The sequence below is a fragment of the Triticum urartu genome, chromosome 1 (assembly GCF_003073215.2).
Source record: "Triticum urartu cultivar G1812 chromosome 1, Tu2.1, whole genome shotgun sequence".
Taxonomy (NCBI): domain Eukaryota; kingdom Viridiplantae; phylum Streptophyta; class Magnoliopsida; order Poales; family Poaceae; genus Triticum; species Triticum urartu.
Genome location: NC_053022.1, coordinates 15,150,216 through 15,172,103, shown reverse-complemented (window position 1 = coordinate 15,172,103; position 21,888 = coordinate 15,150,216). Strand labels below are relative to the sequence as shown.

Sequence of the window (21,888 nt, the reverse complement as noted above, 5' to 3'; positions counted from 1 at the left end):
ATTATTCTCCCTTTTTTAGCAAGGGAAAGGCGCATATTTCATTTTAGCTCAAGTACTTATCAAGTAGTACAACACAAAGTACAAAGTACATGAGCTAATAAAGTATCCAGCAAAGTTGGCATCTTGATGAGCTACAAATACAAGGCAAATGTTGTTCCTACGAGCTGAACTGATGCAACGAACTGTCTTGCTACTAAAATAAAAGATCTACAATTCCAGGATCTTTGTACTAGACTGATGAACCAAGCAAACACATGAATCTCGATAACTCATCCCTCAAATGGTGTCTTAGTTTCTGCTATTTTCATACACTCACCATATATACTATTGATAGCTAAACCCCCTCAAAAAGGTAAGAACAAAATGTTGTCTAGTTCTGGATGTCCAAAGCAAGGCCATGATGTGGCTACCTACTTGTAATTAGCACACAACTATGTTATAGGCCTTCAGTAGTTTCAGTTGTTCCTCAACTTAAGGTCATTTCTTAATCTAAACATCCACAATTATGCTACTAGTACTAGCACTATTCTTTTGAGGCCGGTTTCGAAACGGCTACAGAGAGTAGAGAATTACGTCGGTTGATATTAATACACAAGTGGTGCCTACTATTAAAGTTTCATTCACCAAATGCCGTCCAAAGATCATCATTAGACTGTCAAAAAGGAAAATCATTGCAGTAAAGGTCAAGGCAACAAAAAGTTCAGAGAGGTGAATCTCGTCGGATGATGCACAGTCAAAAACTTAATAATGACTTCAGCAGCAAATTCATACTGACAAACCAAGTTTCTTCTTCAGGGCATCTGAACATTTGCTGGAGTCGTGAACTGACTTGGCAACACCCTGCGCAGCTTGCTGAGAGACCTCACCACAATACTCAATGACTAAAGACTAACTTATGTGCACGTCCCAGTTCAGTCACTCCTACATCAGTCACCTTATGACACGCCCGAAGTGTGAGATTACTCAAGCTGAGTTGAGTTTTGATGAAATTTTTAGGTTGAATTGGTATCAACTTCTCTTATCAGTAAATACAGATGACAGACTGGAGAAAGCAAGCACTGAATTCCCAAGGCTGGTGATTTGGCTGAAGGAAGACTGCTCTGCTTGTGCTTTACAGGAAGTGCACACACACTACAGACTAAGTATATGCATTCAGTTCCACTAAAAAACTCAGAAAACTTACTAAGCATATGCATTCAGCTCCACTAAAAATCTCAGAAAACTTAGTAAGTATAAACCGTAAACATTTATAGATCGAAGCTCTCAGAAAACTTGGACTTTTCTCATTTAGGATTTTCCCCTCATACACGCTCAAGCCCGTGACCATGCGTAGGGTAAGTTCCGGCCCCCAAAAACATCGTCTAGCTGAGGTGGATGCGGGCAAACCAAACACCCTAAATTTCTCTTATATTCGGTCTTCTGGATGAGCTCCTCGGTCAGGCCAACACAGAAGTTGAACACTCTCAGCTAATTACAAATAGAAACAAACTAGTAAATATTCCACAATCAGGGCGTGCAAGAGCTAATGTAGAAGAAAAATAATGTATTCACCCTTTCTTTTAACAAGGGAAAGGTGCATGTTTCATTTTAGCCCAAATATAAAGTACAACACAAATTACATAGCCAGCAAAGCAAAGTTGGCATCTTGATGAGCTACAAATACAAGGCAAATGCTGTTTCTATGAGCTGAACTGATGCAACGAAGCTGTCCTGTTACTAAAATAAAAGGATTCAGAAATCTGAAAGGCTCAAAAAAGAGATGAATCTTTGTACCAATCAAACACATGATAGGTGAAAGAGACGCGACCCCTCAAAAAGGTAAAAACAAAATGTGCAGAGCAAAGACACGATGTGAGTACCTGAGATGTAATTAGTCGCTCAAGTTTCACTTGTTCCTCAACTTCAGGCCATTTTAGAATCTAAACATCTACAATTATGCTACTTGTAACTAGCACTATACTTTTGAGAAGCAATCAAAGACATCCTCCGGTAGAGTTGATATCAACAAAACAAGCATGCCGCCTTTGTACGTGTCCATCGAAACTTAGACATAATATTATTACTACAACGATACATACCAAAATTGCCACGCGAACATAGCAGGCAGAGATATATGTCTTCAAAATCACTTGCACAATAAAAAAGGGTCCATGACATTTGCTTAAATAATACAAATAAGTAGCACCAAACTGTCATATAGTGCCTCCACAGCAAAAACAGAGAATCTTGGGGCCTAACTTATGTCGGTTTCAAAACGGTTACAGAGAGTAGAAATTAAGCAACCAGAATTATGGTTGATAGTAATACACCAGTGGTGCCTATTACAGTATTAAAGTTTCATTCACGAGATGCCATCCAAAGGTCATCATTAGACTGTCATACAGAAAAATTATACAGTAACGGTAGAAGGCAATAGAAAGTCCACACAAGTGAATCTAGGTCGGATGATGCACACAACCTTGTCCAATGATGCACACTGAACAACTTAATGTCTTCAGCAGAAAATTTATACTGAAAATTTTGGAGACCACTTCATCAATAGCCGCCAAGACCAATTCTCTTCCTAAGGACATCTAAATATTTGCTGGAGTAGTGAACTGACTTGGCGACACCCTGCGCAGCTTGCAGAGAGACCTCACCACAACACTCAATGACCAAAGACTCTAACTTATGTGCACGCCTCAGTTCAGCCACTCCAACATCAGTAATGTAATGACACAACTGAAGTGTGAGATTACTCAAGCCTGGGGTGTGCGCAATGAAGCGCATCCCAGCATCAGTTACCGCATGACACAATATAAGCTGAAGTGTCTCCAGATGTGGTGAGGATGAGAGGCCCTTCATCCCCTCGTCATCAAAGAAGTTGGCGGTATTTAGCACAAGAACACGAATCGGGCAGGACTGAATGAGAACCAGAAAACCCTGCTGTGTGAATCCTATTTCTGATGGCCAGTCAGGGGAACATCCTCTAAAGTTGAGGTCCACCATCTGAAGCATACGACAGTTTAGGGCTAGAGCGTAAAGGCTGTTATCAGTAAATGACGTCCTGGTTTCACAATAGCCGACATCACTAGAGTAGGGCTGCAGGTTGAGCCAAAGTGAGATGCTTTTAAGGTTGCTGCAGCTCCGAGATGATGCAATCATGTCATTGTCATTTAGGGCACAAACATACTCAAGGCAAAGCTTCTCCAATGCATTACATTTCCCTAGGACAACACGAAGTCCTACTTCTGGCCAAGTTTTAATATGCGCCAACCTTAAATCCTTCAAACTCTCACAGCAGAAATCGTATATATCCGTGCTGTGAGCATCGTACGAGGAGTCATAGACCACATCTTCCGTAAGACATTCATATTTTCCTCTTTTGCTCTCAAACTCAAACTTCTGGAGCTTCACCATCCTGAACCAAACTTTAGGAAGTCATGATGATTGATTCCTTGGCAATTCTTCACTACAAGCTCTTCCAATGATCCATCCCTACCAAGGTATTCCAGCCACTCTACACTGTCGATTTTCTTGCAATCAATAAGGTGGAGAGCAGATAGACTTGTGCAACCAACTACAATTGAGAAAAGCCCAATCGAAGTTATTTGTGGTATCAAGTTCAGCCTGAGAGACACCAATTTCTTGCAATTCGCTAAGCAATCAAGCCCAGAGTCATCGATGTGTGAGCAGAAGCTTAATGTGAGATCAATCAGCAAGGAATAGTGAGATGAAAACACAAGAAGGCCTTTGTTATGCAGCTGATTTCCATGTCCAGGTATCCAACCAGAGTAATCGATTTCCACTTTCCGCAGATTTGGGAACCGGGCGCACAATGATGTCAGTGCTTTTTTAGCAGTGCAAAGACCGAAACCTGTTGGATTATGGATGGGCTTAGGCCCATATAAGACACTAATCCCTGGTTAATCTCTAAGGCCCATGCATGTGTACGTCAAGTGGTGGGAAGTGTGGGAAGTTTAGTACCATACTGCTACAGTAAGAAGAGTGAGACCTCTTTATAAGGGCTGCTCTACCACTTGCTATTGGGAGCTTGGGAATAGGAGTTGTACACGCGCGCTCCTCCTCCTCCTCCTCCGCCACCCGCCTCGCCTCTTCACGACGCGCGCGCGCGCCCGATCCGTCCCCAACTTCGTCCGCCTCTGCTTCCACTATTTCCCCTGCATCGACACCATGGCCGCCGACGCCGCCTCCAAGAAGAAGGCCTCGGTGTGCTGCTGCCGCCACCGCGTTGGCCTGGCCAACCGGAGGGTATGATCTGTTCATCCCTCGTTTACTCGTACTTATGCTAGCCGTATATGTGCTGCTCATAGATGATTCGATTCTATGTTCTATACGTGCTAGTATGCTTAGGTATCGCTATGAGATGCATACCTTTTATGCCATGCTTACTGTTTACTCGTGGATAAGTCTAATCGAAAAAGTGCTAATATTTCCAACAATCCAAAAACCTTATTTTAGGCACTTTTCGATTCAAGGCTTTGCTGCTACTATGAAACCGGAAAAGTTTACCGGAACGCATTTTAAGCGTTGGCAGACTAGGACCACCTTGTGGCTCACAGCGATGAACGTGTTCTGGGTTGGTGGTGTGTCCCTCACAGAAACGATTGCTCCTGAACAGGAGAAGGCGTTTAGGGAGGCAACCATAATCTTTCTGGGAGCAGTTCTAAGTGTGATTGGAGACAAGTTGGTTGATTCCTATATTCATATGGGTGTTGCCAAAAACTTGTGGGATGCCCTCGAAGTCAAATTCGGCGCAACTGATGCTGGCAGTGAGCTGTATGCCATGGAGCAGTTCCATGACTACAGGATGGTTGATAACCGTTCTGTATTGGACCAGGCTCATGAGATATAGTGCATTGCTAAGGAGGTGGAGCTCCTGAAGTGTGAGTTACCGGACAAGTTTGTCGCGGGTTGCATTATTGCAAAACTCCCTCCTAGTTGGAGGAACTTTGCTACTTCTCTCAAGCACTTGAGACGTGAATTCTCTGTTGAGGATGTCATTGGTCATCTCAGTGTTGAGCAGAACTTGAGAGCAAAGGACTCACACGTGAAAGGGGCAGAGGGTTCTTCTAGCGCCAATGTGGTGCAGAAGAACTTCCACAAGTTCAAGGGAAAGAACTCGGTCGAGCAGAATACTACCTTTAAGAAGAAGGATAAGAAGAAAGAAAAAAAGAGAGATGGCTTCTTTACTTGTGGTTCAGACGAACATTGGGCAAACAAGTGCCCAAACAAGTATAAGAAGCCAGCACAGGACTCCAAGTCTGTGAATGTCACTCTGAGCAACAATGATGCGACATCTGGGTATGGTAATCTGTTTATCATACTTTCAGTCTGTCAGTCCACCGATTGGTGGATTGACACTGGGGCCAATATTCATGTGTGTGCTGATGTGTCTTTGTTTTCTTCCTACCAGGTCACACGAGATTGTTCCGTCCTGATGGGGAATGGCTCGCATGCTTCTGTTCATGGTGTTGGCACGGTAGATCTGAAGTTTACTTCGGGAAAGATCGTGCAACTGAAGAACGTGCAGCATGTCCCCACCATAAAGAAGAATCTCGTTAGTGGCTCCCTTCTATCTAAATAAGGGTTTAAGTTAGTATTTGAGTCTAACAAAGTAGTCGTATCTCGGTATGGACTATTTGTTGGAAAAGGATATGATTGTGGTGGTTTGTTCCGCCTTTCCCCGGAGGATTTCTGTAATGAAGTCGTGAACCAAATTCATTCTAATGTGAACGAATCTGAGGTTTGGCATTCACGTCTTTGTCACATAAAGTTCGGTTGTATGACGCGGCTAGCCAAAATGGATTTAATCCCAAGTTTCACTTTAGCCAAAGGCTCTAAGTGCCATGCATGTGTGCAAGCTAAGCAACCTCGTAAGCCTCACAAGCCTGCGAAGGAGAGACACCTGGCACTATTAGAGCTCATACATTCAGATCTATGTGAGATGAATGGTGTGTTGACTAAAGGTGGAAAGAAATACTTCATGACTCTGATTGATGATTCCACTAGATTCTGCTATGTGTATTTGTTAAATACTAAGGATGAGGCTCTACACTACTTTAACATCTATAAGGCTGAAGTTGAGAACCAACTTGAGAAGAAAATAAAACGAGTCCGGTCTGATCGTGGTGGAGAGTACTTTTTTAATGAGTTTGATTTATTCTATGCGGAACATGGCATTATTCATGAGAGGACGCCTCCCTACTCACCCCAGTCAAACGGGGTTGCCGAACGGAAAAACCATACTCTAACTGATTTGGTTAACGCCATGTTAGATACATCGGGTTTATCCAAGGCATGGTGGGGGGAGGCTGTATTGACATCTTGTCATGTCCTGAATAAAGTTCCCACAAAGGATAATGAGACTACTCTCTATGAGCAATGGGAAAAGAAAAGAACTACACTCTCTTACTTGCGCACTTGGGGCTGTTTGGCGAAAGTCAACATGCCGATAATCAAAAAGCGCAAGTTGGGACCAAAGACCGTGGACTGTGTTTTTCTTGGCCATGCCAAGCATAGCGTTGGCTATAGATTTCTAGTGATGAAATCTGAGGTACCTGACCAGAAGGTCGGTACAATTATAGAGTCTAGGGATGCTACATTCTTTGAGGATATTTTCCCCACGAGAGATATGCAAAGCGTTTCTAGACTGGAATCTGATGAGACTCCTGAACCTGCTATTCCGATGGAATACTATGAACATAAAAGTGATGAGAGTTCCATGGAGGATGACGAGGAAGTTCCTGTTAGGAGCAAGGGACAGAGGACTGCAAAGTCCTTTGGTGATGATTTCCTCGTGTACCTCGTGAATGATGATACTCCCAGTACCATTTTAGAAGCTTATGCATCTCCGGATGCTGACTACTGGAAGGATGCGGTCCGTAGTGAGATGGATTCCATCTTGGCTAATGGGACATGGGAAATCACTGATCGTCCCTATGGTTGTTAACCATTAGGATGTAAGTGGGTGTTCAAGAAGAAGCTTAGGCCCGATGGTACCGTTGAGAAGTACAAGGCTAGGCTTGTGGCCAAGGGTTATACCCAGAAAGAAGAAGAGGATTTCATTGACACTTGTTCACCTGTGGCTAGACTGACAACCATTCGAGTGTTACTCGCTTTGGCTGCCTCGCATGGTCTTCTTGTTCATCAGATGGACGTTAAGATGGCTTTCCTTAACGGAGAGCTAGACGAGGAAATTTACATGCAACAGCCGGATGGCTTTGTAGTAAATGGTCAGGAAAGAAAGGTGTGTAAGCTAGTGAAATCTTTGTATGGCCTGAAACAAGCGCCTAAGCAATGGCATGAGAAGTTCAATACTACTCTGACATGTGTTGGCTTTATTGTGAACAAAGCTGACAAATGTGTATACTATCGCTATGGTGGGGGCGAAGGAGTTATACTATGTCTGTATGTCGATGACATACTGATATTTGGGACCCACCTCAAGGTCATTGAGGAGGTCAAGTCTTTTCTATCTCACAACTTTGAGATGAAAGACCTGGGTGTGGCTGATGTTATCCTGAACATCAAGCTACTGAGAAATTCTGAGGGTGGAATTACACTTTTGCAATCCCACTATGTTGAGAAGATTTTGAGCCGTTTTGGATATTCGGACTACAAACCTTCTGCAACACCATATGATCCTAGCGTGCGGATTCGAAAGTTCGAAGGCACGGCTGTAGATCAATTGAGATATTCTCAAGTGGTTGGTTCACTGATGTACCTAGCATGTGCTACTCGTCCTGACATCTCATTTGCTGTGTGCAAACTGAGCCGGTTTGTTTCCAATCCGGGAGATGTGCATTGGCATGCTGTTGAGCGAGTGATGCGTTATTTGCAAGGTACTGCGAACTATGGAATTCACTATTCTGGGTACCCGACGGTACTTGAGGGGTATAGTGATTCGAATTGGATATCTGATGCTTATGAGATGAAAGCCACAAGTGGACATGTCTTCACACTTGGTGGTGGTGCTGTTTCCTCGAAGTCTTGCAAGCAGACAATCTTAACCAGATCGACTATGGAAGCAGAACTCACAACATTAGACACATAATGCGTCGAAGTAGAATGGCTTCGAGAGCTTTTGATGGATTTGCCGGTGGTTGATAAACCAGTGTCGGCTGTCCTTATGAACTGTGACAATCAAACAATGATTGGCAAGGCTAAGAGTTCAAAGTACAACATGAAATCCACAAAGCACATAAGAAGAAGATTGAAATCTGTCAGAAAATCAAGAAACTCCGGAGTAATAGCGTTGGATTACATCCAGACGGCTAAGAATCTAGCAGACCCTTTTACGAAAGGGCTATCACGGATTGTGATAGAAAATGCATCGAGGGAGATGGGTATGAGACCCACGTAAGTTGCCATGGGGATAACCCAACCTATGTGATCGGAGATCCCGTGAATTAGGACCTGGGAAAACAATCCAGCGGTCAACTGAGGAGAGTATTCTTAATAAACCCACTCCGTTGGAGATGCAGTAATACTCTCAATTCTGTAAGGCAAGCTGACTTTTGTCTTAATGTGTTCCAAAGCTTATGTAAGCAAGATGCTAACCTACATAGCATTCTTTGGAGGAACACACCTATGTGAGTCCGACTGCTGGTCACAGTCTATGAGATTGGGTAATCTCTCTAGTAAGCTCATGAGAAGGTACGGAGTATGACTAATAGGCTCCACCCGTGGGGTTTAGCCTTCGGCAGCCATGTATCAGCTGACAATAGCGAAACTTCTGCACGCCAAACTAACAATTCAAGGCATAGTCCATTGTTCAGTTGTGAAGAAGTCTAATCCCGTTGTTCTAGGTGGAAGTTCAACTTAATAGTCTCCACTGAAAATTTTGGTATATCAAACATTGTTTGGAATAGTTGACAAACTTATGTGCCTCGAGATCTAGTGGGGGATTGTTGGATTATGGATGGGCCTAGGCCCATATAACACACTAATCCCTGGTTAATCTCTAAGGCCCATGCATGCGTATGTCAAGTGATGGGAAGTGTGGGAAGTTTAGTCCCATACTGAAGGAAATATGCCCTAGAGGCAATAATAAAGTTATTATTTATTTCCTTATATCATGATGAATGCTTATTATTCATGCTAGAATTGTATTAATCGGAAACATAATACTTGTGTGAATACATAGACAAACAAAGTGTCACTAGTATGCCTCTACTTGACTAGCTCGTTAATCGAAGATGGTTATGTTTCCTAACCATAAACAAAAGAGTTGTTATTTGATTAACGGGATCACATCATTAGGAGAATGATGTGATTGACATGACCCATTCCATTAGCTTAGCAACCCGATCGTTTAGTATGTTGCTATTGCTTTCTTCATGACTTATACATGTTCCTATGACTATGAGATTATGCAACTCCCGTGTGCCAGAGGAACACTTTGTGTGCTACCAAACGTCACAACGTAACTGGGTGATTATAAAGGAGCTCTATAGGTGTCTCCAAAGGTACATGTTGGGTTGGCGTATTTCGAGATTAGGATTTGTCACTCCGATTGTCGGAGAGGTATCTCTGGGCCCTCTCGGTAATGCACATCACTTAAGCCTTGCAAGCATTGCAACTAATGAGTTAGTTGCGGGATGATGTATTACGGAACGAGTAAAGAGACTTGCCGGTAACGAGATTGAACTAGGTATTAAGATACCGATGATCGAATCTCGGGCAAGTAACATACTGATGTCAAAGGGAACAACGTATGTTGTTATGCGGTCTGACCGATAAAGATCTTCGTAGAATATGTAGGAGCCAATATGGGCATCCAGGTCCCGCTATTGGTTATTGACCGGAGACGTGTCTCGGTCATGTCTACATTGTTCTCGAACCCGTAGGGTCCGCACGCTTAAGGTTTCGATGACAGTTATATTATGAGTTTATGAGTTTTGATGTACCGAAGGAGTTCGGAGTCCCGGATGAGATCGGGGACATGACGAGGAGTCTCGAAATGGTCGAGACGTAAAGATTGATATATTGGACGACTATATTCGAACATCGGAAAGGTTCCGAGTGATTCGGGTATTTTTCGGAGTACCAGGTAGTTACGGGAGAAGCAATGGGCCTTGATGGGCTTTAGTGGGAAGAGGAGAAAGGGCCAAGGGGCTGCTGCGCCCCCCCTCCCCTCTAGTCCGAATTGGACTAGGGAAAAGGGGGCCGGCCACCTCTCCTTCTCCTCCACTTCCTTCTCCCTTCCTCCCCTCTTGGTGGACTCCTACTAGGACTTGGAGTCCTAGTAGGACTCCACATCCTGGCCGCACCTAGCCTTGGCCGGCCTCCTCCTCCTTCATCCTTTATATACTGAGGAAAGGGGCACCCCATGAACAGAAGTTGATCCAGGTGATCATATTCTTAGCCGTGTGCGGTGCCCCCTTCCACCATAGTCCTTGATAATATTGTAGCGGAGCTTAGGCGAAGCCCTGCTGCAGTAGTACATCAAGATCGTCACCACGCCGTCGTGCTGACGGAACTCTTCCCCGACACTTTGCTGGATCGGAGTCCGGGGATCGTCATCGAGCTGAACGTGTGCTAAAACTCGGAGGTGACGTAGTTTCGGGGCTTGATCGGTCGGGCCGTGAAGACGTACGACTACATCAACCAAACTCTTCCGTTGTTGATCTACAAAGGGTACATAGATCACACTCTCCTCTCGTTGCTATGCATCACCATGATCTTGCGTGTGCGTAGGAATTTTTTTGAAATTACTACGTTCCCCAACAGTGGCATCCGAGCCTAGGTTTTATATGTTGATGTTATATGCACGAGTAGAACACAAGTGACTTGTGGGCGATATAAGTCATACTGCTTACCAGCATGTCATACTTTGGTTCGGCGGTATTGTTGGATGAAGCGGCCCGGACCGACATTACGCGTACGCTTACGCGAGACCGGTTCTCCCGACGTGCTTTGCACAAAGGTGGCTAGCGGGTGACAGTTTCTCCAACTTTAGTTGAACCGAGTGTGGCTACGCCCGGTCCTTGCGAAGGTTAAAACAGCACCAACTTGACAAACTATCGTTGTGGTTTTGATGCGTAGGTAAGATTGGTTCTTGCTTAAGCCCGTAGCAGCCACGTAAAACATGCAACAACAAAGTAGAGGACGTCTAACTTGTTTTTGCAGGGCATGTTGTGATGTGATATGGTCAAGACATGATGAGATATAAGTTGTTGTATGAGATGATCATGTTTTGTTAAAGTTATCGGCAACTGGCAAAAGCCTTATGGTTGTCTCTTTATTGCATAAGATGCAAGCGCCAAATAATTGCTTTACTTTATCGCTATGCGATAGCAATAGTTGCAAGAGCAATAGTTGGCGAGACGACCGTGTGACGACACATTGATATAGATCAAGATGATGGAGATCATGGTGTCATGCCGATGACGATAGAGATCATGACAGTACTTTGGAGATGGAGATCAAAGGCGCAAGATGATGATGGCCATATCATGTCACATATTTTGATTGCATATGATGTTTGTCTTTTATGCATCTTATCTTGATTTGATTGACGGTAGCATTATAAGATGATCTCTCACTAATTATCAAGAAGTGTTCTCCCTGAGTATGCACCGTTGTGAAAGTTCTTCGTGCTGAGACACCACGTGATGATCGGGTGTGATAGGCTCTACGTTCAAATACAACGGGTGCAAAACAGTTGCACACGCGGAATACTCAGGTTATACTTGACAAGCCAAGCATATACAGATATGGCCTCGGAACACGGAGACCGAAAGGTCGAGCGTGAATCATATAGTAGATATGATCAACATAATGATGTTCACCAATGAAACTACTCCATCTCACGTGATGATCGGACATGGTTTAGTTGATTTGGATCACGTAATCACTTAGAGGATTAGAGGGATGTCTATCTAAGTGGGAGTTCTTAAGTAATATGATTAATTGAACTTAAAATTTATCATGAACTTAGTCCTGGTAGTATTTTGCAAATTATGTTGTAGATAAATAGCTCGCATTGTTGCTTCCCTATGTTTATTTTGATATGTTCCTAGAGAAAATTGTGTTGAAAGATGTTAGTAGCAATGATGCGGATTGGATCCGTGATCTGAGGTTTATCCTCATTGCTACACAGAAGAATTATGTCCTTGATGCACCGCTAGGTGACGGACCTATTGCAGGAGCAAATGCAGACGTTATGAACTTTTGGCTAGCTCAATATGATGACTACTTGATAGTTTAGTGCACCATGCTTAATGGCTTAGAATCGGGACTTCAAAGACGTTTTGAACGTCATGGAGCATATGAGATGTTCCAGGAGTTGAAGTTAATATTTCAAGCAAATACCCGAGTTGAGAGATGAAGTCTCCAACAAGTTCTATAGCTAAAAGATGGAGGAGAATCGCTCAACTAGTGAGCATGTGCCCAGATTGTCTGAGTACTACAATCGCTTGAATCAAGTGGGAGTTAATCTTCCAGATAAGATAGTGATTGACAGAATTCTCTAGTCACCATCACCAAGTTAGTAGAACTTCGTGATGAACTATGATATGCAAGGGATAACGGAAACGATTCCCAAGCTCTTCGTAATGCGAAAATTGACGAAGGTAGAAATCGTGAAAAACATCAAGTGTTGATGGTAGACAAGACCACTAGTTTCAAGAAAAGGGCAGAGGGAAGAAGTGGAACTTCAAGAAGAATAGCAAGCAAGTTGCTGCTCCAGTGAAGAAGCCAAGTCTGGTCCTAAGCCTGAGACTAAGTGTTTCTACTGCAAAGGGACTGGTCACTGGAAGCGGAACTACCCCAAGTGATTGGCAGATAAGAAGGATGGCAAAGTGAACATAAGTATATTTGATATACATGTTATTGATGTGTACTTTACTAGTGTTTATAGCAACCCCTCAGTATTTGATACTAGTTCAGTTGCTAAGATTAGTAACTCGAAACAGGAGTTGCAGAATAAACAGAGACTAGTTAAGGGTGAAGTGACGATGTGTGTTGGAAGTGGTTCCAAGATTGATATGATCATCATCGCACACTCCCTATACTTTCGGGATTAGTGTTGAACCTGAATAAGTGTTATTTGGTGTTTGCGTTAAGCATGAATATGATTTGATCATGTTTATTGTAATACAGTTATTCATTTAAGTAAGAGAATAAATTGTTGTTCTGTTTACATGAATAAAACCTTATATGGTTACACACCCAATGAAAATAGTTCATTGGATCTCGATCATAGTGATACACATAATCATAATATTGAAACCAAAAGATGCAAAGTTAATAATGATAGTGCAACTTGTTTGTAGCACTGCCGTTTAGGTCATATTGGTGTAAAGCGCATGAAGAAACTCCATGCTGATGGGATTTTGGAATCACTTGATTATGAATCACTTGATGCTTGCGAACCATGCCTCATGGGCAAGATGACTAAGACTCCGTTCTCCGGAGCGAGCAACTGACTTATTGGAAATAATACATATTGATGTATGCGGTCCAATCCGTGTTAAGGCTCACGGCAAGTATCATTATTTTCTGAACTTCACAGATGATTTGAGCAGATATGGGTATATCTACTTGATGAAACATAAGTCTGAAACATTTGAAAAGTTCAAAGAATTTCAGAGTGAAGTGGAAAATCATCGTGACAAGAAAATAAAAGTTTCTACGATATGATCGCAGAGGTAAAATATTTGAGTTACGAGTTTGGTCTTCAATTAAAACAATATGAAATAGTTTCACTACTCACGCCACCTGGAACACCATAGTGTAATGGTGTGTCCGAATGTCATAACCGTACTTTATTAGATATAGTGCGATTATGATGTCTCTTACCGATCTACCACTATCGTTTTAGGGTTATGCATTAGAGACAGTTACATTCACGTTAAATAGGGCACCATCTAAGTCCGTTGAGAAGACACAATCTGAACTGTGGTTTGGCAAGAAACCAAAGTTGTCGTTTCTTAAAGTTTGGGGTTGTGATGCTTATATGAAAAAGTTTCATCCTAATAAGCTCAAACCCAAATCGGAGAAATATGTCTTCATAGGATACCCAAAGGAGACTGTTGGGTACACCTTCTATCACAAATCCGAAGGCAAGACTTTTTTTGCTAAATTCGGAGTTTTTGTAGAGAAGGAGTTTCTCTCGAAAGAAGTGAGTGGGAGGAAAGTAGAACTTGATGAGGTAACTGTACCTGCTCCCTTATTGGTAAGTAGTTCATCACATAAATCTGTTCCTGTGACTACTACACCAATTAGTGAGGAAGCTAATGATGATGATCATGTAACTTCAGATCAAGTTACTACCAAATCTTGTAGGTAAACCAAAGTGAGATCCGCACCAGAGTGGTACGGTAATCCTGTTCTGGAAGTCATGTTACTAGACCATGACGAACTTGCGAACTATGAGGAAGCGATGATGAGCCCAGATTCCGTGAAATGGTTTGAGGCCATGAAATCTGAGATATGATCCATGTATGAGAACAAAGTATGGACTTTGGTTGACTTGCCCGATGATCGGCAAGCCATAGAAAATAAATGGATCTTCAAGAGGAAGACGGACGCTGATAGGAGTGTTACTATCTACAAAGCTAGAATTGTCGCAAAAGGTTTTCGACAAGTTCAAGGTGTTGACTACGATGAGATTTTCTCACTCGTATCTATGCTTAAGTCTGTCCGAATCATGTTAGCAATTGCCGCATTTTATGAAATCTGGCAAATGGATAAACAAAACTGCATTCCTTAATGGATTTACTAAAGAAGAGTTGTATACGATGCAACTACAAGGTTTTTTCGATCCTAAAGGTGTTAACTAAATATGCAAGCTCCAGCGATCCATCTATGGACTGGTGCAGGAATCTCGGAGTTGGAATATACGCTTTGATAAGTTGATCAAAGCATATAGTTTTATACAGACTTGTGGTGAAGCCTGTATTTACAAGAAAGTGAGTGGGAGCACTACAACATTTCTGATAAGTATATGTGAATGACATATTGTTGATCGGAAATAATGTAGAATTATTCTGCAAAGCATAAAGGAGTGTTTGAAAAGAGTTTTTCAAAGAGAGACCTCGGTGAAGCTCCTTACATATTGAGTATCAAGATCTATAGAGATAGATCAAGACACTTGATAAGTTTTTTCAATGAGTACATACCTTGACAAGATTTTGAAGTAGTTCAAAATGGAACAGTCAAAGAAAAGGTTTCTTGCCTGTGTTACAAGGTGTGAAATTGAGTAAGACTCAAAGCCCGACCACGGCAGAAGATAGAAATAGAATGAAAGTCATTCCCTATGCCTCAGCCATAGGTTCTATAAAGTATGCCATGCTGTGTACCCGATCTATTGTATACCCTACACTGTGTTAAGCAAGGGAGTACAATAGTGATCTAAGAGTAGATCACTGGACAGCGGTCAAAATTATCCTTAGTGGAATAAGGAAATATTTCTCAATTATGGAGGTGAAAAAAAAGGTTCGTCGTAAAAAGTTACGTCGATGCAAGTTTTGACACAGATCTGGATGACTCTAAGTCTCGATCTAGATACATATTGAAAGTGGGAGCAATAAGCTAGAGTAGCTCCGTGCAGAGCATTGTTGACATAGAAATTCGCAAAATACTTACGGATCTGAATGTGGCAGACCCGTTGACTAAAATTATCTCACAAGCAAAACATGATCACACACCTTAGTACTCTTTGGGTGTTAATCACATAGCGATGTGAACTAGATTACTGACTCTAGTAAACCCTTTGGGTGTTGATCACATATCGATGTGAACTATGGGTGTTAATCACATGGTGATGTGAACTATTGCTGTTAAATCACATGGCGATGTGAACTAGATTATTGACTCTAGTGCAAGTGGGAGACTGAAGGAAATATGCCCTAGAGGCAATAATAAAGTTATTATTTATTTCCTTATATCATGATAAATGTTTATTATTCATGCTAGAATTGTATTAACCGGAAACATAATACTTGTGTGAATACATAGACAAACAAAGTATCACTAGTATGCCTCTACTTGACTAGCTCGTTAATCGAAGATGGTTATGTTTCCTAACCATAAACAAAAGAGTTGTTATTTGATTAACGGGATCACATCATTAGGAGAATGATGTGATTGACATGACCCATTCCATTAGCTTAGCACCCGATCGTTTAGTATGTTGCTATTGCTTTCTTCATGACTTATACATGTTCCTATGACTATGAGATTATGCAACTCCCGTGTGCCAGAGGAACACTTTGTGTGCTACCAAACGTCACAACGTAACTGGGTGATTATAAAGGAGCTCTACAGGTGTGTCCAAAGGTACATGTTGGGTTGGCGTATTTCGAGATTAGGATTTGTCACTCCGATTGTTGGAGAGGTATCTCTGGGCCCTCTCGGTAATGCACATCACTTAAGCCTTGCAAGCATTGCAACTAATGAGTTAGTTGCGGGATGATGTATAACGGAACGAGTAAAGAGAATTGCCGGTAACGAGATTGAACTAGGTATTAAGATACCGACGATCGAATCTCGGGCAAGTAACATACCGATGTCAAAGGGAACAACGTATGTTGTTATGCGGTCTGACCGATAAAGATCTTCGTAGAATATGTAGGAGCCAATATGGGCATCCAGGTCCCGCTATTGGTTATTGACCGGAGACGTGTCTCGGTCATGTCTACATTGTTCTCGAACCCGTAGGGTCCGCACGCTTAAGGTTTCGATGACAGTTATATTATGAGTTTATGAGTTTTGATGTACCGAAGGAGTTCGGAGTCCCGGATGAGATCGGGGACATGACGAGGAGTCTCGAAATGGTCGAGATGTAAAGATTGATATATTGGACGACTATATTCGGACATCGGAAAGGTTCCGAGTGATTCGGGTATTTTTTGGAGTACCGTGTAGTTACGGGAGAAGCAATGGGCCTTGATGGGCTTTAGTGGGAAGAGGAGAAAGGGCCAAGGGGCTGCTGCGCCCCCCCTCCCCTCTAGTCCGAATTGGACTAGGGAAAAGGGGGCCGGCCACCTCTCCTTCTCCTCCACTTCCTTCTCCCTTCCTCCCCTCTTGGTGGACTCCTACTAGGACTTGGAGTCCTAGTAGGACTCCACATCCTGGCCACACCTAGCCTTGGCCGGCCTCCTCCTCCTCCATCCTTTATATACTGAGGAAAGGGGCACCCTATGAACAGAAGTTGATCCAGGTGATCATATTCTTAGCCGTGTGCGGTGCCCCCTTCCACCATAGTCCTCGATAATATTGTAGCGGAGCTTAGGCGAAGCCCTGCTGCAGTAGTACATCAAGATCGTCACCACGCCATCGTGCTGACGGAACTCTTCCCCGACGCTTTGCTAGATCGGAGTCCGGGGATCGTCATCGAGCTGAACGTGTGCTAAAACTCGGAGGTGCCGTAGTTTCGGTGCTTGATCGGTCGGGCCGTGAAGACGTACGACTACATCAACCAAACGCTTCCGTTGTCGATCTACAAAGGGTACGTAGATCACACTCTCCTCTCGTTGCTATGCATCACCATGATCTTGCGTGTGCGTAGGAATTTTTTTAAAATTACTATGTTCCCCAACACATACTGCTACAGTAAGAAGAGTGAGACCTCTTTATAAGGGCTACTCTACCACTTGCTATTGGGAGCTTGGGAATAGGAGTTGTACACGCGCGCTCCTCCTCCTCCGCCGCCCGCCTCGCCTCGTCACGACGCCCTCTGCGGGTTGCTGGAATGAGCCGAGCCGAAGCTTATTTTTGCCGCTCAGGAACGGTTAATTAATTGTTAATTAATTAACGAGTCGCTTACATAAGCGCCACTGTCCGAGACGTTGGACCATGGGCTGTTCGCGGACTCGGTCGTGGGCCTGGCTCAGGCCCATCTACCTGACGGCCTATATAAGAAGGCACTGGCCAGTGGAGTGAACCCTAACTCAGTTCACTCACTCCCTCTCGTACAACCCTAGCCGTCAGCTACTGTTCCTCTCTCTGTGCTGCTTCTGGCGATCTCATCCCGATGACCGCGTGCACGGTTGGTCGGGAGAGCAGGTGCCTCCGGAACCCTGTCATTCGAGATCCTGCCCGGGAGAACGGCAATAAGATTTTTGGGGAGCGTCTCGACGCGACTGCTCCCGATCCGTCCCCAACTTCGTCCGCCTCTGCTTCCACTACTTTTCCTGCATCGACACCATGGCCGACGACACCGCCTCCAAGAAGAAGGCCACGGACGACGCCGAGGCTGCTGCTGCCACCGCCGCGTTGGCCTGGCCAACCGGAGGGTATGATCTGTTCATCCCTCGTTTACTCGTACTTATGCTAGCCGTATATGTGCTCCTCATAGATGGTTCGATTCTATGTTCTATACGTGCTTGTATGGTTAGGTATTGCTATGAGATGCATACCTTTTATGCCATGCTTACTGTTTACTCGTGGATAAGTCTAATCGGAAAAGTGCTAATATTTTCAACAGAACCAACACGGATAGCATCCCTCTGATTCCCCTGTATCTTGTAGAGCTGCTTTGACACAAGGGAAAGAGAATTGAGATCACTTGTCCTGGTGATCCTCTTGAGGATCTCAGTCGGCAGAGCCTCAGGTAGGTCCTCCATCGAACACTTCAGCTGTACCAATCATCAGGAAATATATATCAAGGTTCAGAAAAACAACCGAAAGAGCTGGACTCAAACTTCTATGATATGATATCAGAATAATGCATGCATGTGAAGATAGATGGAGATCACAATGGCAGACAGACACTCATTACGAAGAATTCCAACTACTGATGAACTTTGAGCACTTTCTGCTGTATGTCCAAAACTTAATTAGGAAGAAAAAATGACGCTCCAGGCAGGCCACATCATTAAATTAAACTAGCTACTACCATGATTAAGTAGAAAAGCCTGAATAATGAGCTACAATTGAAGCAAGCAATTCTGCAAGAAGAATTACTACTAATTGCAGAATCTGAACATGAAAACCAGAGAATTTATGCAAATTAGTATGTACTTACAGGTCTTGGTTAGGCAAGAAAGAAACTAGGGAAATCAATAATTTTGCCACAGCAGGATGAGTTCACAGGGCCAATTTTTTTCTTTTTGTATTGTTTGGATTACTGAGTTCACAGGGCCAATCTAATACCTGTTCAACTAGAAATACTACTCCCTCCGTCCTGAAATTATTGTCGCAGTGACATTTTTACAGAAAACCCCTCGCCAAACTCCCGACACAACCCGCGCTCCTCGTCGTCTCCAATCGACAAAACATCGCTCCAAAACATCTAATGAGTGAACTGTTTTGTGATGTCCCTGTTTTGCACACACCCGAGAATGATTTTAATTTTTCTGGAGATGTTGAACCGCAGCAGTGTGGAGTAGTAGTATTTTCTGCAACCCTAGCCAAAAAGCTTACTTTCCACTACTACCTAGGAGAATGGCTTTCCAACATTATATAATAACTAAGCTTATGGATGGATGATACTACCGGATTGGTTTCCCCTATCAATCAAGAACAAGAAAGTGAATCAGAAAAGAAAAAAAAAAGCGTCTACATGTCGAATCGGGGAGGGAGGGGTCTCTCAGGAGAGGAGAGGAGAATCGAAAAACGGCCGGCCGGGAGACCGTAGCCGCCGCCGCCGCTCGGCCTCGCTCGGAGATGGCGGAGGAGGAAGAGAGCAGAGCAGAGTGTAAACCCTAGAACTAGTCTCGCTCATCTCTGTAATTTCCAGCGGAGGGAGCGGAGGAAGATGTGGGCCTCACTCACATGGGCTTTCCGCACCGGGAATGGGCTGCGGGCCGACGAGAGGTACTTTTCGGCCTCCTACACATTTTTATTCTTGATAAACACAGAGAAATTTAAAAGTATAAGAAAAGTATATAGAATGTTCATAGAATCATTTCAGTAAATGAGAAAAATTTTAAGGCATTGTAAAATATGCCCATGTCCACAAGAACAATTTTTCATCTAGTACGTATTAAAATGTCTAGCAGCTTTTTTTAAAGTTCATGTGTGCAAAAAGAAATGTGCATGTGCAACGAAAGATGTTTGCATATCAAAATAAAATAAATGTTTGTCTTAATGAAAAAGTGGGCACGCATATTTTCATAAGTCTTCCTGTATGTAAAAATAAATGCGCATGTACGTCAGTAGGAATTACCTCATATTCCGGAAGGATTCTTACATGTGAAGAAAATATTCATATATGTTTTGAAAAAACACATAAGCACAACTGTGCTTCACCATGAAGTGCAACTATGCTTTTCACTCAAGAAGCACACATGTGCTTCATGCAAGAAGGAAAATATGCTTCACGTGGAAAGCACACACTCCTCCCATACGTACTGATTAAGGGAAAGGGTTCAGAAGCGCTTGAATAAGGGGGATCAGGATCCGAGAGCTAACTAAGAAATAATGCCGGTGGTTGTCTTCGACGGCATAGCAAATCCAGATGGTGGGGAGGGGTGGGGTGGCAGCTCTGCGTGCGGTATGTTGGCCTTGAGGGACAATGTAGGCAGAGAAATAATGCCGGTGCCGTGGCGGATGTGCACCGCCGCTGGCCACTGGTAGGCGTAGGAATCAGATCCGTCGATGCAAGCAAGCTGCAGCCATGGCTGTGGCTGCTCCGTGGGGAAGGTGCTCGAGGCTGTGCGTGGTCGGCCATTGACAAAATATAAAGAGAATATACCCCACCTGTCATAAGTTGCCTCGGCCCCACAAGTCAGGATCTTACCGCGTCAGCACTGTGGGGAGAGAGTGGCATTACCCCACCTGCCAGGGTATCAAGTGGCCCCACATGTCATAAGTTGCGTCGCTCCCACATGCCAGGATTCTACCGCGTCACCACTATGGTGAGAGAGAGTGGAGCGACCCCACCTGTCAGGATATTACGCGACCCCACTAGTCATAAGTTGCCTCGACCCCTACCGCGACACCCACTATGGTGAGAGAGAGAGAGAGAGTAGAGCGACCCCACTAGTCAGGAGGTAACGATCAAAGACTTTGACCGGATGGAAATGCTCCGCTGGGGCTTTTTGTGAGCACTTGGTGTAGTAGGGAGGGCAAAAGTGAGCAACGTTAGTTGCCAGGGGAAAAACTAAGCAAAACGAACCAACCAAGGGCATAGAAATAGAAAACCCTTTTATTTAACAGATGACTACAATGAAAGTAGCCAATAAAGAGATGATAGGGATGAGGAAGACTGTGAGGATTGAAAGATATAGATGTATGCAGTATCTTACTATTTATCAGACATGTAGAGCTTCACATTATAGTATTCTCAGTTCGTTTTGCTTATCTTTCCAGTCTACTTTTGTTTCAGTTGCATCAAAATTGCTAGGTGATTTTCAAGTACACAAAGCATGCAAGACAAGGTGGTGTATCTTAGAGAAAAAGTCCACGTTATAACTTATAACCCTCAACTTGCTACTTGGTTTATCTGGTTATTTGATGAGTCATGTTTGGTTATCTGTCTTAGAATCATATTGGGCAAAAAACATAAAGTTACTTTTGGAAAGAAAGTTTATAGAACAATCTTCACAATAATAGTGTAATCCATCATAATGACGCACGCAAGCTTATGAACTTAATTCCACTCAAGCTATGTCCATATGGATAAGCCTAACATCATGTAGTGCTTCACAAACTAAATTTCAAAAAGGGACAAAATTTAGATAAATGTTTGCAGTGTAAAGTGAAGAAGATGAGTCATTGGTCGTTATCCAACATTCTTTATAACCAGATGATATGTGCAACAAAAAGCAACTATCATGAAAATTCAAAATCTCGCTAGTAAGTAGTGCCACCAAACACAACATACCAAATGATTAGTTGGATAAGCATTGGTGCACTTTTTCAAAAAGCGGATGCAAAGATGAAAAGAAACCATGCCATGACAACTATAAATACACATACACCATCAAGGCCACC

At 43.2% G+C, this 21,888-nt stretch overlaps 1 pseudogene; it reads right to left on the bottom strand.

Moving 5' to 3' along the window:
• Positions 1 to 2,194: 2,194 nt before the first annotated feature.
• LOC125538399 lies at positions 2,195 to 18,575 on the bottom strand (annotated as a pseudogene).
• Between the last annotated feature and the right edge of the window lie 3,313 nt (positions 18,576 to 21,888).